At 50.9% G+C, this 22,596-nt stretch overlaps 3 long non-coding RNA genes across 3 annotated transcripts in view; all 3 read right to left on the bottom strand.

Moving 5' to 3' along the window:
- The window catches only part of LOC309873108, a 61,176-nt gene that overhangs the window by 2,030 nt on the left and 36,550 nt on the right, over window positions 1-22,596 (bottom strand). The gene's annotated exons all lie outside the window — the stretch shown is intronic.
- Window positions 7,364-10,242, bottom strand: LOC309873109. The gene is made up of 2 exons (XR_014316195.1): window positions 10,191-10,242; window positions 7,364-9,655 (listed from the first exon to the last, which is right to left on the bottom strand). It is a non-coding gene; the product is annotated as an uncharacterized lncRNA (long non-coding RNA).
- On the bottom strand, window positions 11,780-19,526 carry LOC309873104. Its single transcript, XR_014316189.1, has 3 exons — window positions 19,129-19,526; window positions 18,077-18,729; window positions 11,780-15,464 (listed from the first exon to the last, which is right to left on the bottom strand). It is a non-coding gene; the product is annotated as an uncharacterized lncRNA (long non-coding RNA).

Raw genomic sequence — 22,596 nt, 5'->3', positions numbered from 1 at the left:
GTCCTGCGGGGCCCAGATGCACGAGGTCTTACACTTGAGGTCGCGGGCGGGAGTGGCATCAGAGGACCAGGAAAGGGCTGGGCTGGGCTCCCCCAGCCTCGTATCTTGCTTTTGGCAGCGTGATTGTGTGTGGGAGGTCGTGTGTTTCAGGGGACATTCCAAATGTGGAGTGACTGGGTGCCTGGGAGGCTCAGTTGGTTGGGCGACTGCTTTCAGCTCAGGTCGTGATCCCGGAGTCCCAGGATCGAGCCCCACATCAGGGTCCAAGCTCCCTGGGGAGTCTGCTTCTCCCTCTGACCTTCTGCCCTCTTGTGCCCTCTCTCACTGTCTCTCTCTCAAATAAACTCTTTAAAAAAAAGCAAGCGGAGTGACTTTGAAAGGCACCACATGCCCACAAATGACAGTAAATATTTTTCATTCACACAAACTCATTTCTAAATCTGTCAGGGTCCCTAGAGGAAACCAAATTCCACGGGAAGATAGCTGAAGCCCAGAGGCTTTGAAAAGGTACTGTTCAAGGAGGAGTGGGCGGGGACAGCGGAGCCAGTGCTGGGCTGGGGGTCGAAGGGGATGGGAACAGGGACAGCAGGAAGCTGGTACCACCCAGGGGCCTGAAGAGGCCTGGAGGGGGCTGGGGGAGGAAATGGTGTTCCTGGCATCCAGTGTGAGCCGGGGGCAGAGGAGCCAGCAGGAGCTACAGCCTCGAAGGACCATAGCATCTGCCAGAAACTGGCAGCCATGGGAAACAGAAGGAAGCGATCTGTCCTCCTGCTGGTGCCTCTCCCTGGAGGGCAAGTGAGTCTAGGTGTTGCGGATGAAGGGCTCGGCCTCCTGAGCAGAAGGAAAAGCAGACTCCCTGCTGATCCCAGGCTTGATCCCAGGGCCTTGGGATCATGGTCTGAGCTGAAGCAACTGAGCCATCCAGGTGCCCTGTATATTGAGATTTCTTAAAATAGCCCCCATGACGTGGGATGTATTTAAGGTGTGATCATAAAGTAATACGACAGTTTTTTAAAAAAATATTTTATTTATTTATTTGACAGAGAGAGAGATCACAAGCAGGCAGAGAGGCAGGCAGAGACAGAGGGAGAAGCAGGCTCCCCGCTGAGCAGAGGGCCCGATGCGGGGCTTGATCCCAGGACCCTGAGAACATGACCTGAGCTGAAGGCAGAGGCTTAACCCACTGAACCATCCACGAGCCCCAATACGACAGTTTTTGTTTTAAACAAACACTTATGTTTGGGAGATGCTGCTATGAAGAGTCTGTTAAGAATATTTTGTTTCCTTTCTTTCGAAATGACTCTCAGTGTCACCTATACATTAAAAGAATTTTTTTTTTCCCCCTTGGGGAAACACAGACCTTCCTGACTTCAGTTTTTTGCAAATAGCCCGGCAGGCCCGGAAGATACTCCGGCGTTCCCAGGACAGAACCTTGAAAGGCGCACTGGCCTGGGAGGAGTCAGTGGGATTAGCTGTTACCTTGGTTCCTCTCTGAGCCTCGGTTTCCCTCGTTTGTGACAGGGATCAGGCATGCATTCTCGGAGGCTGTGGCCGGTTCCAAATAGTTTCTAATCCTCTCAGAAGTAAAGATGGCGAGTTAGGTGGATGGGACCGGGGTGGGTCCAGAGCGAGGTGTAATGACAATGTAGCACAACTCATTTTCCTATGTGGTTGCTGAGTTGGGTCAAATGTTTTGAGCAACGGCGGTGTTACTGATTTACTGCTATGTCTCCAGTGTTCCAAAGCCAAAACACAGTGCCTGCCGGAATGTGCAGGTTGCTGGCACGCACGTCTCGCTGTCGCCGCGTCCCACCTCTGCTCCCTTGTACTCTGCAGGTGTGACACTCCTAGTAGCTGGGAAATGTCACTGAGGATGGGACTGATGCTCCTTTATTTATTTATTTAGACAATTTTTTAAAAGGAATTTTTAAAGAGTTTTCTTTTTAAGTAATCTCTATACCCAACGTGGGGCTCAAACCCATGACCCCAAGATCAGGAGTCACACGTTCCAGCGACTGAGCCGGCTAGGTGCCCCCAATGCTCCATTTTTTTTTTTTCTTAGAGTGTATTTTTTTTCTCTTTTTCCCCCTCCTTTTTTTCTTCTTGCTCTCTCTTTTTAATTAATTAATTAATCAATCAATCAATTTTTAAGATTTCAATTATTTATTTGACAGAGATCACAAGTAGGCAGAGAGGCAGACAGAGAGAGAGGAGGAAGCAGGCTTCCCCCTGAGCAGAGAGCCTGATGCGGGGCTCGATCCCAGGACCCTGGGACCATGACCCGAGCCAAAGACAGAGGCTTAGCCCACTGAGCCACGCAGGTGCCCTATAATTATCATTGTTTTTGCCGAGTCATTGGAGAGTCAATTGCAGGTCACCAGGACCCTCTACTCTAATTACTTTAGCATGTGTGGATGTCATCTTCTGTATCTGCAACACAGTCATCAAATTCCGAAACCTTACTGTTGGCAAAATACAATCATCGGACATACAGTCCATTTTTAAAAATTTTACTAATCTCCCAATGATTGCCTTTTTGCCAGGTCTTCTTTCCCATTTTGGCCTTGATCCCTGCCCATGATCCCACATGACCTTTAGTTCTCATGGTCTCTTCCTTCTAGACTCTTCCATCTGGAACCGCTCCTCAGCCCTTTTGTCATTTGTCACATTGATTTTAAATGCATTGAGCCAGCTGTTTTGTAGAATAGGTGTCGCCTCCCCCGCCACACCCTCCCCACCCCTCCCCGGCCTGGGGTTTTCGGATGAGGTGCTCATTTCCCTTTTGGTGAGATTCTGGTTATGCATTTGGGGCAGGAAAGACCATAGTAGCGGTGTGTGGCAGAGGGGGGTTCCCTTCTCAGGGCCCGTATGACTTCAAGCCCTTGATTAAGGAGGAAATGGCCAAGTTTCTCCATTGTCACAGTGCCATGCTTTCCCTTTGGAATTAAGGAGTAAACCCACGTTTTCAAGAAAGAGCTCCAAGTTTGGGCAAGTTCATTTCGCAAGCGCTCAAGGGCTTGGTGGCATGCGTGTCTCAGCCCGGGTGTGCTCTCCAGCTGGGGCTCCGGGAGACGCAGTTCTGCTTTTGGGCTCTGCAGCACAGAGCCGCTCTCTGTCTCTGCCCTCACGAGGACAAAGAATTCGGTGCATGAATGCTTGCCGTATGCCCGAGAATGCCATGTGCTGTTTACCAGCCTCTGAATAGCCCCACGGCGGCCAGCAGCCTGGAGTCCAAGGGCTCCTGGAGGCCAAACGCTCCCCGCAGAAGCACTGCCAGGGGCCACGGAGAATGTGTGGGGAACATTCTGCTGAGGAGCATGGTTTCTGTTCCCTTAAAAAAAAACCCTCTGTTATTTTCCACCGCAAGCTGGAGGCCTAGCCTTCATGGAAAAGCTTCCCAACCATGGGGCCAAGGATTGGGAAGGGTTAAGAAGGAAAAGACCCTCTCTGTGGACCGTGGGGAAGGGGGTATTCTGGTCTACAAGATGCTTTACCTCTGAGCTCCTCCCCGGGGACGCTGGTCCCCGCTCTATGGGGTAGACGGTGCCCTGCAGGGGGAGGAGGGTGACTCACAGAGCTGGGAAGGGGTGACTCTGCTAGGGTGAGCGAAACCTTGTGATTAAAAAAAAAGGAGGGAGGGACGCCTGGGTGGCTCGGTGGGTTAAACCTCTGCTCTCAGCATCACTTCAGCTCAGGTCATGATCTCAGGGTCCTAGGATCGAGCCCCCTCATCGGCTCTGTGCTCGGCAGGGAGCCTGCTTCCCCCTCTCTCTGCCTGCCTCTCTGCCTACTTGTGATCTCTCTGTCAAATAAATAAATAAGTAAAATCTTTAAAAAAATGTACATATATATATGTATATGTATATATATATATATATTTTTTTTTTTTTCTTTCTTTTCCACAGTGCCATTGTTGCTTCCCTGAGGAACTTGGGGTCCTTTTTCTGGGGAGGTTTTAGGAAATGGAAGAAGTCTTTTGAAATGGGTAGGGCCTTGCCTTTCAACAACAGCCCTGAAGTAGTCATTAAATATGTATGTGCAAAGCCTCTTTCCTCAATGAGCCTATTGTCTAGGAGGGGAATAATAATGATAAAATAATAGTAGTTATCAGCTTTCCCACTTCGTAGCTACATGATCCTGGGCAAGTGGTTGAACCGCTCTGGTGCCTCACTTCCCTTATCCATAAAACGGGGGTGAGACAGTCCCTGTGTCCCAGTGCCGTTGTGAGGACGGCATGAGTGAACACACACGGTGTGGGCGGGGTACGGTAAACACTGTGAGCGACCGCAAGTACTCCAGAGTACTTTGTAAGAGGCCTTCCCTGTGTATCCTATGGGCTTTAACTCTCTTGGCTTCTACAACAATCCCACGAAGTGGGTTTTCTTTTTCTTACTTATGGACAAGCTGAAGCTCAGAGAGGTTAAGCCACAGGTTCAGGGTCCCACAGCTAGGATAGGGTAGCATTCCAACGGGGCCAGGTCTGACTGGGAAGCTTATGCGTTAAATACTCGGGGCGTTCTTCTTATGCTGCGACACGGGGCAGCCTGTGTTAGTAACACACGACTGTTTCCAGGTTTGGAGCAGAGTGTGGGGCCGCACTCCAGGCAGAGGGGAAGAGCAGGGGAAGGTGTGGACGTGAAGCGGGTGGAGAAGTTCAGCAAGGCAGGGCGGGGTGGGAGGGGGAAGAGAAGGAGTAAGAAGAACTTGAACTTAGAATGATACACGAGACCACGCAGGCTGGTGTCTGACCCTGCTCAGGAAGGAAAGGAAAAGGCTCTCACCCGTTTGCCCATTCTGGAGGTAGGAGATAGATTCCAGGCCTCCAGTAAAGGGAACCCTTGGCCCAGGTTCAGTGGCCCCCCTTGCTGCCAGCCCCTCCTGCTCAGTGTCACCCTGGGTCTTTTTCCACTCTGATGGTCAACAAGGGAGTAGCTGTCATCAAAGCATTTGCGTTATAACCCCCCCACCCCCCCACCCTGCAACTGCTGGCCAAGCAGCCTGGAACTCTCCACAGCCCAGGGCCTGCACGCATCCCTCCCTCGGGCCAGCTGGCTCCCTCTCTGGGGTGGGCCTGGCTTTGTGTGAGAAGAGTCTGGGGGCAGAACAGAGTCCTCAACTGTGGAGAGAGCTTCCCCTTTTATTCTGTGCCTGCCGGTCCTGATGGCTCCAGGGCTGTGGCCAACTAGTACCTACCTGGGACTTGCTAACTAACAGTCCTCACCTCGAGCTTCCTGGGGGGGACGGAGTAGCCCCACCCACCCCCACCTGCCGCCTGCACTCCGCCCAAGAGGAAGGAGCTGAGACCTCTACCAAGGGGAGCCACTGGCCCTTTATTCTGGAGATGGGGGGTGTATGAGGGAAGAAGGAAGCAGAAATCTACAGGGAAAGCAGAAGAGTGTGGGGTGGGGGGCGGGCCGGAGGGACCAGGCTGCTGGGAGGAGCAGGAGAGGGAGGGGAAGCCTGGAATGAGCTGCTGGGAGTGGGGTGGGGGTGGGGGGTAGGGGTGGGGGCGTGGGGGCGGGGGTGGGAGCTGCAAGGGAGGGAAGGCAAGAAGAGAGGACCCACAGGGAGCAGGGAGTGGGGGAAGGGCTCTGGGCCATGTTAGCCCTGTTCCCCTATCTCCTGGCACCCCAAAGGAGCTTCTAACCTAAGTAAAGCAGCATGCTTGCAATGTCCACTTGCCCCCAAACTCCAGCCAGAACTCTGGTTTTTGCTCTAGCCCAAAACCGGTTAACACCCTGAAGCCCTCCATACTGTAACCATGGGGCCACCAGGGTCCAGGGAGTGTATGAGCCTCCCAAAGAGACTCTTGGCCCCAGAGGAGTAGGAGGGAGAGAGGTTGGGAGGGAAAGCCGATCGGTGAGGGTTGCTGATCAACAGGCCATCCTTGGGTCCCGGGATCCTTTGCTGGGCTGATTTTTACCCACCTCGGGGCTGCTGCAAGCCATGGGCCCTGCGGGGCTGGCAGGGACTTTGAGAGGGGCAATGTTGATAGGAAATTGGGGAAAGAAGACCCTGGGGGGTTGTTGGGAAGTTGCTCGAGGCCAAGTCCAGACTCCCCAGTGGCTGCTGGGAGAGCTAGCCTCCTGACCCTGGGAGGCCCCCAAGCTCCAAATAGTGCAGGGACCTAACTCTTCCCTTAGGCCAAACTTTCCTCAGCCCACAGCTTTGTACTCCACTGAGCCATATATGTGAACACTTTGGGACATTTGCATTAAAAAGAGGGCTTTTTTGGGGGGTGCCTGGGAGGCTCAGTGGGCTAAAGCCTCTGCCTTTGTCTCAGGCCATGCATGATCCCAGGGTCCTGGGATGGAGCCCCCCCCCCCCCCAATTGGGCTCTCTGCTCAGCAGGGAGCCTGCTTCCTCCTCTCTCTGCCTGCTTCTCTGTGATCTCGTCTGTCAAATAAATAAATAAAATCTTTTTTTAAATTTTATTTATTTATTTATTTATTTATTTAAAAGATTTTATTTATTCATTTGAGAGAGAGACAGTGAGAGAGAACATGAGAGGCGAGAAGGTCAGAGGGAGAAGCAGACTCCCCATGGAGCTGGGAGCCCGATGCGGGACTCGATCCCAGGACTCCAGGATCGTGACCTGAGCCGAAGGCAGTTGCTCAACCAACTGAGCCACCCAGGCGCCCCAAATAAATAAAATCTTAAAAAAAAAAAAAAGAGGGCTTTTTTGGTCCCAGGGTTGGTCCCAGGGATGGACCCGGGGCTGGCCAGCTCCAGGTATTTTGGGACAGGAGAGCCTTTTAGCAAAGCCTCACGCACAGCATGGGTAGTTCCCTGTCTTGCTTTTCTCTCTGGGTGTGACACAACCCTGGGCCATAGCGGGGGCACTTGACCCCTCCCTGTCTTGAGGTCCCTACTGTGGCCCAGGTGACAGAGAAGGCTTTGGAAGGCCTTTCCATTCAGCGCCCTATGGCCTGGGTTCTGTGTCTTCCGCCTCCAGGGGCCAGGCAGCAGAGAGCGCTGGAATGTGAACAGGCAGGACTGACTAATGACAGGGCATTTTCTACTTGTAACACTGCAAGTTCGGCTCACGGCTCACGATTTGAATTTCAAGTGGGCCCTTTAGGCAGATTAGGGAGGTTAAGTGAGAGAGTGGAGGCAGCCTTGGTGGATTGTCTAAATTCCTAGAAAATAAATTCTAGGAATTTCACTGTGGGAGGGAAGAGTAGCAGGTGAGCCTACTTAGCGCCATGCATAGGCAGGGGCAAGAACTGGTAGTCCTGGGGGCCTGCTTGGAGGAGGTGGCTTTTTCCTTTTCTTTCTCTATTTGAGCACCCTGTATCTCCAAAAATGACTTGTCTTCCAAATCAGATCGAAGAGACAAATTCATACTTTTAACCAAGGGCTGTTTTTTTTTTTGGATAAAAATTTATTTTTTCACTGAGCCGCCATCCAGCTATGGATTAGAACTGCTCCCTCTAAATACTGCTTTTGGTGCCTGCCCTTTGTTTGAAGTCATTATTGTCCCTAGAAATGGGAAATTACAAATTACTGTTTATCAAAAGGAAATAAACACCTTGGATTAATAGGGTTCTTGCCACAGGATGGTGGTTGCAGACCTTGCCAACGAGCTGGGTGAGAAGCCCGCCCAGCACGTCCTGCACCCCATTCACTTTCGGCATTTGATGATTTCTGAAGGGGAAATGGTCAGTTCCTGTGTGTCCCACGAAGCTTTGCCTGCCCTGTTATCGTGACGTCATCCTGGAGAAACTTTGAGAGGGCGCTTCTGGGTGTAGGACCAAGTACAGGAAAAAACACGGGGAGTGAGGCGTGTCACCTGCTGACTCTCTTCGGGCTGGATTGGGTTCCCGTTGCTCTGTGTTCATGGGCATTCAATGAGCTCTTGCTAACGGAGTGTGAAGAGTGGAATCAGGATGCTGTATTAAGACAGCCTGAGCCATGTACAGGTTCACGCAGGGAAGAGATGGCCATGAACCCTGAGCCCTGTGTGTCTCAGCCCTTCTGTGTTCCAGCCCAAAGCCCCAGGAAAGCTTGCCCCTGCTTGTAACTGGCCACTGTCAAGTTCTGCAGCCTCAAGCTGGGCTCTGGGCCACACTCAGCTCTTCCCAGCAATCCTGACCATCCCCTGCCATCTCTGGCCCCCTGGCTTTTAAGTAGCCTTCTCTTCCTCATCCTTTGGGTTTTGGTTTAGGGGGACATTTCTTCTGGGAATAATTCTTCCTTGCCACCCCCATATCCCCCAACTGTCTGTGTGCTCCTGCTGCCCTGTACCTTCCGGTTCTCAGTACTATTCCTACTAGATTACCAGGGACTACTAGTTGTGGGTGTGTCTGCCTCCGCCATCAGACTATCAGCTCTATGAGGGAAGGATGCAGCCTGCTTGTTCGCCATCCTAGTCCTGACTGTGACCCAACCCAACCCAGGAAAACCAACAAAAGAAACACCCACCAGAACTGGTTTCCTCATGTCATGGCTAAGGGTCTGAAGGTCGGCTGTTCTCCTTGAGCTGTGGATGAGTCTGATTTAACAAGGGTGGAAAGCAGGGAACGCTTGCTGCCTGGTCAGCAAACCACACTTGGCCAGCATGCGGGACTGCCTTGTTGGAGTGGAAAAGGAGATAAAGAAAAGCCTGGAGACCTAGAAGGGTGTCGACCTGGTGGCTGTGGAGCGCAAAGGGCACTGAATGGGGGTTTGGTGGGCGGGGAGGGGGGCATTCAAGATGGCCGCCACTGGAACTACAGGGGAGAGCCCATGGCCATGAACTGAAGCTGGGAAGGGGTAGGGGGAGAAAGCTGGGCCGAGGAGGAGGAAGGGCTCCCCAAATCTGATTACTTTTCTCCAAAACCGGTGGCTAGCATCTGAAATGTCACCCATTGCTCCAGTCTGGGATTGTGACTTGATTTTTCTCTTCCCAATTGATTATTTTTGTTTGTATTAATCGAAAATGTGTGTCTTTCTGATGAGACATGGAGTGCCCTGACTAGGCTTTGTTTTATTAAGAGAGTCATGCAAAGAAAGCGCCTTCTTTTGTTCCCCCGCCTTCTTGTCCCTCCCTGCCTTCCTTCCTAGTGAAATTCTGGACCGGAAAGCCCAGCCAGGATGTGGAGAGTTGTGTTTTCCACCTGAAGCAAGGTGGGGCTGGCCGGCTCTTTGTGGCAGCAAGCTACCCCACCCCCACCAGGCTGTTCTCTTTGAGCGGGACAAACACAGCGGTGGCCCCCGTAGCCCCATGGCCAGTGCCGACCATTGCAGAATGAGACAAAGCCCTTGTGTACTTTGCTGGGAAGCACTTGGCTGTGACATACAGGCCCGTGAGCGCAGGAGAGTGTGTGTGGGGTCCCAGCGCAAAGCACTCCCACGCACGCCTTTCACAGTGTTTCCAAGCCTCCTTCGAGGACAGCCAGGCTGGGGTGTGGTGAAGGTGTTTGTCTTTCTCAGGTTTGGGCAAAGTCCTTCTAGAAAGCAGATTTTGAGGCATTGAGATCAGAAATCACTCCTGGGGAAGTGGTGAGGAATTGTGTGTTTTAATCTGGGGCCAGTGTGTTCGAGCAACGTTCATTGGTCTAGAAAGAAATACCATTCTCAGCCCAGTGCAGACTTGGCCATGGGCGGCTGACCTGCTGTTTGTGCTGGTTCCTTATCCATGGATCGCAAGGTCCCGGAGGGAGGAAGGACTTCCCTGTTGAGGAAGAGACCATCCGTAAATCGGTGGGTCAGGAATCCCCCAGTTGATTCTCTTAATTCAAAGTGGAAATGGAGTGGAGGTGGTTCTTTTTTTTTTTTTATTTAATATTTTAGAAAAGTTTTTATTTATTTGACAGAGGGAACGTTTGCAGGAGCAGTGGGGAAAGGGCAAAGGGAGAGGGAGAAGCAGATCCCCTCCTGAGCAGGGAGCTGCACAGGGCTCGATCCCAAGATGCTGAGACTATGCATGACCTGAACCAAAGGCAGATGCTTAACTGCTTAACCAGGCACCCAGGCGCTTCGTGGGGGTGGTTCTTTAGCCTAATTTCCACTATCTTGTACTGAGAAGTTTTAAAACCCACTTGGATTTTATAAATCATCAGAGCTATGCAAAGCTGCTCACCACGCCCTATGTTGGGCTCTATGAGGGATTGCACGTAGGTTTGGGAGGAACAGGTTGAAACCTGACTTTGATCTTAACAAAGCCAGTCTTCCCTAGCAAACACGAATCTCCCGGCCAATCAGATTACCTGAGCCTTCCAGCGCCCGTGTGAACTGGCTTGACAGGGAAGCTGGGGGGGGTGGTGGAGAGGGTTGCTGGGGGGGGGGGGGGGTTCAGGTGGGGCAGCCCAGTGCCTGTAAGGTGTGATTTGAAGGCCTCAGGAAAGACCCACCTGAAATCTCCTGAAATCTCCCCCTACTGGCTCATCAAGGATGTCAACAATTTCACTATTATGGAGTTCACTATTATGGAGTCATTCCTTTGTATTTACCCTGAGCTCTCTGCTGGCCATCCCTCGAAATGCAGGTTGGTCTGGGGTAAGGAGGATTCCCTTAACCTTCTCACCTTGAATTCTACTGTTAATCTCTTGGCTATCCCACACACTCAGTTCCACTTTTTTTCTTTCTCGTTTTATTGAGAGAGACTTGACCTAGAACCTGGTGTTAGCTTTAGGGCCTCCCCATGATGATTTGATATTTGTGAATATTGCCTGGTGACCCCTGCAGTAAGTTGAGCTGCACTTTCTAGATGGTGGGCCTCTCCTGAGTCACCTCCCCTCCACAATTCCCTGTTCTGTGAGTGGGGGGTGGCCTTCCAGCTGACAAGAGACACCCCAACTTGTGCAGCTGGTTGGAGCAGACATAGACCATGTTCAGTGAGGGGCCAGCAGGTGCTCTGGGTCCTGCCTCTTCCTCTTTCCCTGGCCTAGAAGAGAGGACTAGAGCCTATCTCTGCCTTGCCCCCCTACCCTGGGCACCTTGTATCAGCCCACGCTTCTCTCCCAGAAGCACCACCCTCCCCTCAAAGCGGATACGCCGCTGTGAACTCCACTGGAATGCAAACTCCATCGAGGCAGATCTTTTTAATATTTCCCCAGAGTTGCAAACAGTGCCTGGCCCACAGTAGGTGCTCAATAAATATTTGCTGAGCCGACTTCCTCTTGTGGATGTAATCACGCTGGTAAAATATTTTGCACCCCAACGCACACACAGTTGGGCGTTTTTAGGACCAACGTTGGCAGAGATTTAATTTTTTTCTCTATTGTGCCCATCCCCCCCCTCAGAATTTAATTTCTAATTACACCACATAGCAATTCAGTTTTGGGAAACATTGAAAACAATCCAAGAAGTCCTCATCCCCGAAACCCTGTTGCGTGTTCCTCCTTAGCGTAACTCGCTGACGTCCTCTCGGCGTGAGCCCAGCAGACTTTGCTCGGTGCATCTGTGTGTTAACGCAGATGTCTGTAGTTTGGTGGGTGAAAAGAAACCATAAATGGGGCCCCTGGCTGCCTCGTTCAGTAGAGCATTCCACTCTGCGACTCTTGATCTCTGGGTTCTAAGTTCGAGCCCCATGTTGGGTGTAGATCACTTGAAATTAACTCTTAAGGGGAGCCTGGGTGGCTCAGTGGGTTAAAGCCTCTGCCTTTGGCTCAGGTCATGATTCCAGAGTCCTGGGATCAAGCTCCTCATCAGGCTCTCTGCTCAGCAGGGAGCTTGCTTCCTCCTCTCTCTCTCTGTCTGCCTCTCTGGCTATTTGTAGTCTTTGTCAAATAAATAAAATCTTTAAAAAAAATTAACTCTTAAAAAAAAAGGTTAAAAAAATGAAAGAAACCATAAATAAGATTGCACCGTCTTATTTTGCAATTTGCTTCCCCCATCCCCTTTAACAGTATGTAGGTCAATGTTCATTCTTTTTCACTGTTACAGACTATATGGCACGGCATAGATGACAAATTCTATGTTTAATGATTGTTCTAGACGGAACTTTAGGTTATTTCCAGTGTCTGCAAACATCCTTGCACATACCTCTTGGAGCACATGCTCAAATACTTCCCCTGAATTCTTAGAGACGTCATTGCTGGCTGAAGGCGCACGGGCATTGAACATTTTAAAGCTACTCTAAATTGCACTCCCGAAAGGCTGTATTCACACACATTCCCACTTTTGGGTGTGAAAACCTCCGCTTTTTCCACACCTTTGTTGGCTCTTAGAGATCTCTTTTACTATTGGCCAAAAACCATGATCTCATGGCTTGAATAATAACGTTCAGCTCATTCTACTTGGCCAGGAACTTGTCAGTGATTCCCATTAGCGACATAGCCGCACGGACAGTGATAATCCCATTTAACGGCTATGTGTTCTGTACTTGGTAATTATTTTGCACAAAGTGAGTAATAATCAGGAATAGTCACAAATCTGTTTTCTCCACATATTTCACCATGACCTTTAGATGTGAAACACAGGACTGTGGGGTCTTGGAGTGTGCGGAGGTGGGGGAGGATGACCTCCATGGCCGCAGCCTGTCCTTCCGTCACATGCCTTCCTGTCCCACAGTGGCCGTGCCCTGGAATGACGATGCCAGGTTGTCCAGTCTCAAGCCAACAGTGTGTTCTCTGCCATCCAGCCCCTGGGGTTCTCCTTTGATCAGCTCAGAACATGTCAGCTGAACTTGTGGGTTTGGTCCTTTGCTTGGCTTTGAGGTTATCATCAGGCCCACCTTGGAGCACAATAGAAGCTATGTCATGGGCTGGATCCCGCCTTAATCTTTTCCAAGCCCTCACGCCACCTAGGACAATGTTTTCCACACTGAGAAGTGCATTTTAAGAGGAAAAGCTTTAAGGGCATTTAGGATCGTACATTGTTTAATTTCGTGGCTCTTTTCCTCCCGATGCCATTCCTTCCTTCCTCTATGTTTTTCAACCTCGGTATTCAGGATAAAACCAAAATGGCACTGGGAAAGAATTCTACCCCGCCCCTCCCCCCACTGCCAGCTTTCTCTCGGTCTGGTTCTTTGTCACTGACAGCATCTAGTTTAGGGTCATGTAGGACTTAATGTTAATCTCTCGTGCCTCCAGTATGGCTGCATTGAACAGTGGGTTCCTCCTCCGGTTGAGGTAGGATTTTTAAGGCTTGTGACTTGTTTTGGTGGTTTCAGATGAATTTTGTATTTGGATCAGAAAGCCATTTGCTTGAAAGCATGATTGTTTCGTTTTCTAAAGACTTGGAACTGAATTCCCTTCCTACCCCTTTGTCCAGTCCAGCTACTACGGAATGTTCGTTTTGCTAGTTTTAGAAATATTACTCTGTTATTTCTCTCTCTCTCTCTCTTTTTAAGATTTTATTTATTTGACAGAGATCACAAGTAGGCAGAGAGGCAGGCAGAGAGAGAGGAGGAAGCAGGCTCCCTGCTGAGCAGAGAGCCTGACGTGGAACTCGATCCCAGGACCCTGGGATCATGACCTGAGCTGAAGGCAGAGGCTTTAACCCACTGAACTACCCTGGTGCCTCCCCCAACTCCCCACTTTTAAAAAAGGTTTTATTTGTTTATTTATTTGAGAAAGAGAGAGAGCATGGACTGGGGTGGGGAGACACAGGGAGAAGGAGAGAGAATCTCTCAAGCGTTCCAACGTGGGGCTCGATCTCACGATCCTGAGATCATGACCTGAGCAGAAACCAAGAGTTGACGCTTAACCGACTGAGCCACCCAAGTGCTCCTACTTTGTTATTTTAAAGCACTCAAGTTTTGGCCACAAGCTACTCCAAGAGAGGACACTGTGAGGAGATACGCTTGTAGCTAAGAGCCATACTTTCTTCAGGGTGACTTCTTATTTGGGGCATTGTAGTAACTTTGGCTCAGACTTTTCTCATTTTCTAATATATGCTGCTGGACCTGAGTGGTTGGTTTAACGGTTTAGAGTGTGGGTTCATGAATCAGAGGGCTTGGTTTCAGATCCTAGCACTGCCACGTCCTAGTTGTGTGATCTTGGGCAAGTTACTCAAACTCTCTGGGCCTCAGTTTTCTGTTGTGTAGAACAAAATAAGTGAAGCTACTGTCTCTAGAGTTGCCATAAGGAGTTAACGCACAAGATAAAATAGCTTTTGGCCCATGGTAAGTGCTGATGTGTTTGCTATTATTATTCAGTTCTTTCTGAAAGAAAAAAAACATTCCTTTCTTCTGTGGTTATTTGAACTTCTTCTGAGTCTCATTTTATAATTGAAAACTGAACAAAATGAAACAGAGGAGAGTTACTCAACCAAGCCCTTTCTGGAAAAGGCAAGATTGTTTCTCTAGAATGATTCACACTTGATTAATCTATTAGAATTTTAAAAATCTGTGGACTAAGAAGAATCAGCTTCGATTAATGGGGTTAATGTATGTGCAGCTTTTAGGAGCCTTGGAAGTCTTCACGCCATTGGTTTTTTAAAGAAACACAAGCATTATTCAGCTAAAAGAATCTTATTTTCCCCCTTCCTCTTTGCCTCCTTCCTTCCTTCCTCTCTTCCTTCCACAGACATGCCACAGACATTTCCAGAGTGCCTGGGAAGCTCTTCTAGGCTCTATAAACAGGGACATAGAGACAAATGATCCATGGGTCCAGCCCTTAGGAAGGTCTAATAGGGGATTTTCTTACTTTTATGGTGAAGAAAAATTTAAGTGCCTCCAACATCCCTTTGAAAGCTTGGGGCAGGAGAGATCAGCCAACTGTGAGAAGGAAGCATGAATAAGTTTGAAGTTGAAGATCCAGGCTCATTCTACTCATTAAGTTCCAAGTTTCTTTGTCTTGGAGAAGAGTAATTTCTTGGGATGATGTTCAACGTGTGCAAACACATGAAAAGAACATCTCACTGGAGCTGTTGGTCGCAATTATGTTCTCTATGACCTGGTTTCTATGTTGTTGTCAGATGGAATCTTGGCCTTGACCAGGGAATCCCATAGCCAGGTGGGCTTTCCTTCCTGTTGGGAGTCCCCATCCAAGATGGTGGTCACCCAGGATTGGAGAGCTCTCACATAAAGTTTCAGGAACTCCTCCCAGTAGACTTCAGACTCCATCCCATGGTATCCAGCTCAGTGCTGGACAGAGAGGAGATGCTCAGTGGACGTAACTCACAACCCTCCTTTCTACACATTCTTTGCTCGACAGCCCCTTGTTCACAGTGTTACACTGGACCTTATCTTTCTCCTTCCGCCATTGCAAAATCCTTGAGGACGGGAACAAGGCTTGCTTGCTGAATCTATGAACCTGAGATAGCATCATTCCCCTTGTACAAGGTTCACCAGACTTTCGCCACAGGATGTCTTTCAGTTTTTGTCAACTCCTTTCTTAAGATTCTGTTCTTTCTCCTACAGGCAGAGCTTCCAAGTGAGAGAGGAGGGGGCCGGGCTGAGAAGTGGTGGTGGGGAAAGTTGGGGCCTCTGGGTTTTTTATATACCCGTCGAGAAATGTTAATCAATTGGATGACTTTAAAAGTGACCCTTTAATAATCCTTGTCCTTGTTGTTAGAGCACATCACAACCATCAGCCCTGGAATGCAAAGACCAGAATAAACCTGAGGAAACCTCCAATCGAGCCGAGCAGTCTCAGTTTCCACCCCAAATGCAGGTGAGAGAAGGTGGTGGGACTAAAAGAACGGTCTTGGGTCTTGGTAAGGACACATCCCATCTGGAGACCAGGGCAATGATAGCGTCCACATAGGACCGTGTCTTCCAGGCGCACTGAGGCCTTCCTGAGGGAAGACACCCACGTGAAGGGCGAGAGAGAGGAAGAATTAACTGGAGAGTGAAGGTTCTGGATCACAGGGTCACAGAGCACTAAGCGGGCGGCGCAGGGATGGGGGTGGGGGCTCTTGGCTCAGTCCAGGCCCTAGCCATGATCTGGGCCTGTGTAAGACTTAAACTGTTTTTTTTTTAAGGTAGCTCGCCACATTTAAAAATCCGGAGAATTCGGGGCGCCTGGGTGGCTCAGTGGGTTAAGCCACTGCCTTCGGCTCAGGTCATGATTTCAGAGTCCTGGGATCGAGTCCCACATCGAGCTCTCTGCTCAGCAGGGAGCCTGCTTCCTCCTGTCTCTCTCTGCCTGCCTCTCTGCCTACTTGTGATCTCTCTCTGTTAAATAAATAAATAAGATCTTAAAAAAAAAAAATCCGGAGATTTCACGGAAAATAGGGAATGTATGGCCTTTCTAGAAATGTGGAAAATCTTTGTGGAGCCTGTCAGCGGGAGCCTGGGGACAGCCTGTCCCTGGGCAGTCCGAGCTCATCAGCTCTCCCCTCACCTTGTCCCAGGAACCCCCTCCCCCATCCCAGCACCATGTGGGATCCCACCAGGGGTTCTGTGCTCGCCTTCACTCACCCCTTCTCTCGCCAGCACCCCACCTCTACCTTGGTATCTCCTTCCTACTAATACCTCTGTGCACCCCTTCTTCCCCAGTTTAAAGAACCCCTCCCCCTCTGACTATCTGTGGGGTTGTTCCTGTGGAGCCAACATGCTAGAAAGGGCGCTCTTTCCTTGCCTGCCACTCACCCTAGTGCCCCCCCATCGCCCCTGGGCTCCCCCCTCCCCCCCCAACCCCCATGCCGTTCTGGTTAATCCTTACCCCGCCCAGGGCAGTCTCTGGGTGCTTGGCACAGTGCGTCCTCCCTCCTGGAAGCTTCCCCGCCCTCCACCGAGTGACATCTCTTGTCCTCTTGTGTCCACAGTGCTTAGGGCAGCTTCTCCCCTCCCTTCCCAGGCCCTTCGTGGGTGCTTCTCTTCCCGAAAGCTCACAAACTGCAGCATTTCCCACGGACCTGTCCCGCCGTCTTTATTTTTCTGACACTAGACTCTCTCTCGGGGTCACCTCTGGGGGCCTGCGGATTCCAGCCTGCTTTTCCAAGCTCCATGGCTGCTGACTCTGATTTTCATTTGTGACGGCAACCACCTCCTCACGCGTCTGCCCCGCGTGGATTTTTCTGCCGCAGGTGGAGGCAGCTGTAAGTAGAGGCCCGTCTAAAATAAAATAAAAACCAGGGGGCACCTGGGTGGTTCAGTGGTTTAAGCCTCTGCTTTCAGCTCAGGTCATGATCCCAGGGTCCTGGGATCGAGCCCCGCATCGGGCTCTCCGCTCAGCGGGGAGACTGCTTCCCCCTCTCTCTCTGCCTGCCTCTCTGCCTACTTGTGATCTCTCTCTGTCTATCAAATAAATAAATAAAAATCTTAAAAAAAAAATAAAATAAAAACCAGATCACGTTACTACCGCTTCACATTCTGCAGTGGCTCCTCTTTTCTCTCAGGGTGCGGTTCACACCTTTGGCTTAACCCCGGGGTGCTGCCCTGACCCAGCTGCCATTTCGACCCCCCCCAGCTTCCCATGGGCGCCTTTCCCTTCCCTTCCCTGATGCTGGTCCCCCTGCTGCGGTGTATCTGAGGGGCTCTTCCCCGTGCCTTGGGCTCCCTGGTCTCTTCCTCCCTCCCTCTTTCCTTCTTTCTTTTAAAGATTTTATTTATTTATTTGAAGGGCGCCTGGGTGGCTCAGCTGTTGGGTGGCTGCCTCAGCTCAGGTCACGATCCCAGAATCCTGGGATCGAGCCCCACATCAGGCTCCCTGCTTAGCAGAAGCCTGCTTTTCCTTCTCCCTCTCCCCCTGCTTGTGTTCCCTCTCTCGCTGTCTCTCTCTCTCTGTCAAATAAATAGATAAAATCTTAAAAAAAAAAAAAAACCCACAAAGATTTTTAAAATTTATTTGAGAGACAGAGAAAGCAAAACCAAAAGCGATGGCTGTGAGGGGCAGAAGGAGAGGGAAGCGGACTCCCCCCGAGCAGGGAGCCTGTGTTTGCAGGACTCCATCCCACGACCCTGACGTGCCCTGAGCCGAAGGCAGGCGCTTAACTGCTTAACCGGCTGAGCCACCCAGGCACCTCGCTCCCAGTTTTTCTGAGCGTTTGAATCAGGCCCCCCAGGCCCCCCTGAGCCTCTGAGTCTGGGTTCAGTGTCCCTTGCTGTCTTGGGGTGCCCGGGCCTCCCTGTGTCAGCTCCCTGGAGGCTGGGGTTCTACTAGGCTTCACGTCCAGTGGAGACCGGGGAGGTCCCTGGGCACACTGTGGCAAGCACATGAAACAAATGATGGCAGGAGCCTCTGGCGGGCTTCCTAGTACTCACACAGGGCTGGGCAGTCATCTCTCTCGCCTTCTGGAAGCGGCTTCTAGCTTGTTGCAGTGTTTGCCTTCCCAGTGCGGCAGGTCTTGCTCTGCAATATACTTTGTTGGCCTCTTATTAAATGTCTTGAGACTGAAAGGTGTTTGGGATTTGACCCCCTTCCTCAAAGGGCATGGTACACTCTGAGATTATGGTGTCGCTTCCCGTCAAGGAGCCTTTACTGAGAGCCAGCCCTGAAGGCAGAAGCAAAGCCGCCCAGCCCAGGGATTCAGATAAAATCTGTGCGGCTGGGAGGGACTTGCTGTGGCTTCGTGGGTCTCGGTTCACACTAGAGGGGAGAGCACGGTTCTCCCTGGTGGAGACTCCTTGACCGACCGCGTCGTAGGTTCTCCCCTGACCCTGACGTCTCCTTGCAAACCCACTTCCACGTCCCACACTTGCGTGGACTTTGAGGCTGCGTTTTGTGTCCACGTGACCTCCCTGGGATGCCAGAAACGACCCTTTCCTGCCCCCGCCACGAGCCTCCAGCTATCTCTACATCAACTTCTCAGAAGGATTCTGCCATTTCCCTTGATTGTTAGAAACGCGTTTGAACGGCACACAACTCGCATTTGTCATGGCAACACGGCTGTCAGCTGTTGTCATCGAGAGTCGTTCTGGTAAATAAGCAGATCAGGAGGTTTGATCAGAAAGACGTTGTTGCACTTTGAGGTAAGACTGTGAAGTTTGGACCAAGGGGCTCTCTTCCCCACCCCCCAATCTTTTTCTTCGTCTTCTTTTTAAAAATATTTTATTTATTTTACTTGAGAGAGACTGAGATCGAGAGAGAGCGCGAGAGCACAGAGGGAGAGGGAGGCTTCCCACTGAGCAGGGAGCCCCATGTGGGGCTTGATCCCAGAACCCTAGGCTCATGACCTGAGCCAAAGACAGATGCTTAAAGACTGAGCCCCCCAGGCGCCCCCCCAGTGGGGGTCTTGAATCAAGACATCGACCCAGTCACACAGTATCCTAAATGCTCCAGTGAGTTTGGAAGGGTAGAGTCCAGGGAAGCTGACCTCGGGGCTGCCCGCCATCAGGAGGTGCGCAGATTAGAGGCTGAGAGCCCGGCTGCAGGGCTGCACTGAATCCCGTTTCTGCCGCTCTGACCTTGGGAGGTTTCCAGTGTCCTCCTTTGTGACCCGGGAATGACTGGGGGACTCCCCTTACAGGGTCGTTGGCTGTGTGAGTCACTTAGTCCCTGTCCGCGGCTCAGACGTATAGTAAGTGCTCAGTCTGAGCTGTCGCCGGTGTGGCCCTTCATCAGCCTCAAGTGGGACTGCTTGCCACGGGCTCTTGCCCTTGGTCACCAAGGCTGTCGGCAGGTCTCTCGCGCTCCGTGCCAGGTCATGCCCGTTCCTGCTGTTTCGTCTTCTTTGCTCACTTTGCTTCTCTGAACGTCTTACTCCAGTCCTGTCCTCTTTCTTTCTTTTTCTTTTTCTTCTTTTTTAAAGATTTTATTTATTTATTTATTTGAGAGAGAGAGTGGGAGAGAGAGAGAGAGCGCGCAGAGAGCAGGGGAGAGGGTAGAAGGAGAGAGAGAGAGAGAGAATCCCAAGCAGGCTCTGTGCTTAGTGAGGAGCCCAACGCCGGGCTCGTGTCTCATGATCCTAAGATCACGACCTGAGTTGAAATCAAAAGTTGGACACTTAACTGACTGAGCCACCCAGGCGCCCCAGTCCTGTCTTCTTTCACACTGTCCTTTCTGCCTGGGACAAGCTCCCGTTCGGCCCCTGCCTCTCCTGCGAGGCCTCCCTCCCCTTATTCCGAAGCCACTTGGAGGAATGGATGCGGTACCCCTGGCCCCACAGTTCACCATAGGACAACTCGAGAATCATTTTTCATTTGCGTTTGTGTGTGTGCACACCTTCTAGAGCCCTTGTCAGTGGACTAAGCTGTGAGATCACCATCTATTTTTTTTTTTTAAATCATAAAGTATACATAACATAGAGCTTTCCATTTTAACCACTGGAGGTGTTCGGTTGGTGGCATCAAGGACACACACACCGCTGTGCAGCCGTTGCTACCGTCTATCTCCAGAACATCTTCATCTTCCCCGACAGAAACTCTGGACCCATTGAACACTACTTTTCCCTTCCCTCCTCCCTCCAGCCCCTGGCAACCCCCGTTTCATTTTCTGCCTCTCTGAATTTAACCACTTGGGGTCCCTCAGTGGAATCCTACATTTGTCCTTTGGATCTGGCTTGATTTCACTAAGCGTGAGGTCTGCAAGGTTTCTGCACGCTGTAGCAAGCTGAAGCATACTCCATTGGATACACACGCCCAGTTACCCGTTTATCTGTTGATGGATGTTTGTGTGGCTTCCACATTTTGGCTGTTGTGAATGAGGCTTTTCAAAACGTGGACCGTGTACAATGCACCTGCACGAGTACCCACTTTTAATTCTTGTGAGTGTATAGCCAGTAGGGGGACTGCTGGATCATGTGGCCCATCTCCTGTGCAAGGCTGGCTTTACCAATTAGAAACAGAGCCTGGAGGCGTCTGGGTGGCTCAGTGGGTTAAGCCTCTGCCTTCAGCTCAGGTCATAATCCCAGGGTCCTGGGATTGAGTCCCGCATCAAGCTGCCTGCTCAGCGGGGAGCCTGCTTCCCCCTCTCTCTCTGCCTGCCTCTCTGCCTGCTTGTGATCTCTCTCTCTGTGTCAAATACATGAATAAAATCTTAAAAAAAGAAAAAGAAAAAGAAAAAGAAACAGAACTTAAACACCTGCTGGGAAAATTCTCTCTTCCTTACCCTTCTCCCTACCTCCACCGGGTGCCTCCCACAGTATTTCTCTCTGCGAACGTCAGTGTTACCCCCAGCTTGGTCAGGCTGAAACTTGGACATCACCCTGGACTCCTTTAATTCCTTTCTTTTCTTTCTTTCTTTCTTTTTTTTTTTTAAGTTTCCATTTATTTATTTGTCAGAGAGACAGAGAGAGAGACAAGACAGAGAGAGAGAGAGCACAAGCAGGGAGAGCATCAGGCAGAGGGAGAAGCAGGCTCTCTGTTGAGCAAGAAGCGCCATATGGGTCTCAGGACTCTGGGATCATGACCTGAGCTGAAGGCAGATACTTAACCAACTGAGCCACCCAGGCGTCCCGTGGACTCCCCTAATTCTTTTACAGCCTGTACACAGGTGATTACCAATTTCCATCGGCTCCATCTTCCAGATCCGCAATCTAGTCCCTTCTCCGCATCTCTGTCCTTATTGCCCTGGTCATGGCCGCCTTGTCTCTCATCATCGGGAGGATGGCAGCTGTTTCCGAACCGCTTTCCCTGTTTCTGCCCTGGGTACTCTCTGGTCCCTTAGCACAGCATCAGGCTCCATCCTTTTAAAGCATTAGTCAGTTCATGTCCTGCCTCACTCATGACCTTCCCTGGCTCTCTGTCTTACTCGAGGGAGATCTCAAGGGGTTGCAAAGGTCTGTTGGCCCTCCCTGCTCTTCTGACCCCAACTCTCCTCCGCAACTGAGCTCGGGCCGCCAGGGGCTCCTTGCTCTTCCACCTCAGGGCTTCTGCATTTGCTGTGAACTGTGCCTGGAATGTTCTTTCCTTGACGGACTCTTTGCCCTCCAGTGTTGCTTGACCAGAGAGATCGTCTCTGGGATCTTACCTGAAGTACCGAAGCTCCCTTCCCCCGACCTCAGGCACTGTCTCTGTCTCTAATGCATTTCCTTATTGCTCTCCCATGCTTCTTAACTCCCCACTTCCCTCACTTCCTTCTTCCTCATTAGAAGGGCCGTGTTGTCAGGGGCTCTGTCTGGTTTCCCGTCATCCCTCAGTGCCTGGCCCATAGCAGGCCCTCAGTTCGTGTCTGCTGAATGGATGGGTGGAGAGTTGAAGTCCCCACCTTAAGGGCCCACTGATGTTCCCGTGTCCCTGACAGCTGCGCCGACGTGTTCGGCCCCCGCTGTCGTCCTTCTAGCCCAGGGCAGCTGGGCTGCCAAGGGACAACTGGTTGATCAGCTCTCGCTGGTCCCGTTAGCCTTGGTGGCTCTTAGAAATGTCCCTGATGGAGGCAAGGAATTCTCTCCTAAGAGAAACAGCCCTTTAGGAACGTCCCGGTGAGCACTGGGCTCTGCGGGCTCTTCTGAGGGGTTCAAGGATTCAGCACAATCCACAGTTTTGTTTTCACATTTTGGTGACAATCTAAGGAGAAAAAAAAAGAATGGAAACGGGTTTTTGGTTTTTTTGATGACGGTCTTACAGCCAAGGAGTGCTGTATACGTGGTTTGCGGGTAGTGTTTGCCTTTGCGTGTGATGGGATTCTTGGTACCCAGTGATCACTGGAAGCAATGGCCTCTCACTCTTAATTCTAATTGTTTAAAAAGATTTTATTTATTTATTTGACACACAGAGAGAACGATCACAAGTAGGAAGAGCAGCAGGCAGAGAGAGAGAGCCTGGGGAAGCAGGCTCCCCGCAGATCAGAGAGCCTGATGCGGGGCTCGATCCCAGGACCCTAAGATTATGACCTGAGCTGAAGG

This window comes from Mustela nivalis (genome assembly GCF_964662115.1).
Source record: "Mustela nivalis genome assembly, chromosome: 9".
NCBI lineage: Eukaryota > Metazoa > Chordata > Mammalia > Carnivora > Mustelidae > Mustela > Mustela nivalis.
Note: the sequence above shows the minus strand (reverse complement) of the source record. Positions and strands in the feature narration are given on the sequence as shown.